This window comes from Hylobates moloch, unplaced genomic scaffold (genome assembly GCF_009828535.3).
Source record: "Hylobates moloch isolate HMO894 unplaced genomic scaffold, HMol_V3 SCAFFOLD_6, whole genome shotgun sequence".
Lineage (NCBI taxonomy): Eukaryota > Metazoa > Chordata > Mammalia > Primates > Hylobatidae > Hylobates > Hylobates moloch.
In genome coordinates this window covers 134,964,693-134,966,042 of record NW_026652281.1, presented here as the reverse complement: position 1 = coordinate 134,966,042, position 1,350 = coordinate 134,964,693, and the positions used below count along the sequence as shown (strand labels likewise).

Genomic DNA, 1,350 nt, shown 5'->3' with positions numbered 1-1,350 from the left:
GGTCAGGGATTTGAGACCAGTCTGGGCAACATGGTGAAACTCTGTCTCTACTAAAAATACAAAAGTTAGCCAGGTGTGGTAGCCCGTGCCTGTAATCCCAGCTACTCGGGAGGCTGAGGCAGGAGAATCGCTTGAACCTGGGAAGGCAGAGGTTGCAGTGAGCTGAGATTGCCTGGGCAACAGAGCGAAGCTCCATCTAGAAAAAAAAATAATAAAAATAAAATAAAGGCTTCCTGGGCCTGGCATGGTGGCTCACACCTGTAATCCCAGCACTTTGGGAGGCCAAGGTGGGCAGATCACCTGAGATCAGGAGTTTGAGACCAGCCTGCCCAACACAGTGAAACCCCGTTTCTACTAAAAATACAAATATTGCTTTTCCTCCCTGATGCCGCCGAGGTCGCACATGTGAGTCCTCTCCACCGCCACTGCCACTGCCGCTGCGATGCGGTACATCACCTCCTACTTGCTGGCTGCCCGCGGGGGTAACTCCTCCCCCAGCGACAAGGACATCAAGAAGATCCTGGGCAGCGTGGGCATCGAGACAGACAACGACCAGCTCAACAAGGTTATTAGTGAGCTGAATGGAAAAAACATTGAAGACGTCATTGCCCAGAGTATTGGCAAGCTTGCCAATGTACCTGCCAGTGGGGCTGTGCCCATCTCTGCTGCCGGTTCCACACCCCACTGCAGCAGAGGAGAAGAGAGAAGGAGGAGTCTGAAGAGTAAAACGATGACATGGGATTTGCCCTCTTTGATTACACTCCTGCTCCCCTCCAAATAAAGCCTTCCACACATCTCTCAAGTTAAAAAAAAAAAAAAAAAAAATTTGCCCAGCATATAGTGGGCACCTGTAATCCCAGCTACTCAGGAGGCTGAGTGGGGAGAATTGCTTGAACCTGGGAGGCAGAGGTTGCAGTGAGCCGAGATCACACCATCGCACTCCAGCCTGGGAGACGGAGGGAGACTGCATCTCAAAAGAAAAGAAAAAAGTCTTCCTGGACAGCTGCCCTGCCCATGCTACCTATTTCTTTTTTTGCTTATCATCTGCATCCTGACTAGGCCCTGGGAACATGCCAGCTGTTATTGGCAAGCATCTCTCTATGAAGTACAACCTGCTTCTTCTTCACAGGCATAAACTGTGCCTTTTCCTCTTTCATGTCATGCAGAACCTGGTTAACACAATCTTGCTCAAAAAGTATTTATTAAATGACAAAAAGAATATTATGGTAACTTATGGGCTTGACTTGTAAAGGATCCACGGAGACCTTGGAAGCAAGCTTCAAGGCCTATCTCATTGGCTCCTCTACTATTCGTGAAAGGATTCTGCTTAGAGAGGTGTTTTTGTTTTTG

At 48.7% G+C, this 1,350-nt stretch overlaps 1 pseudogene; it reads left to right on the top strand.

Moving 5' to 3' along the window:
* The first annotated feature begins 442 nt into the window (after positions 1–442).
* LOC116470640 (large ribosomal subunit protein P2-like) lies at positions 443–807 on the top strand (annotated as a pseudogene).
* Positions 808–1,350: the final 543 nt, after the last annotated feature.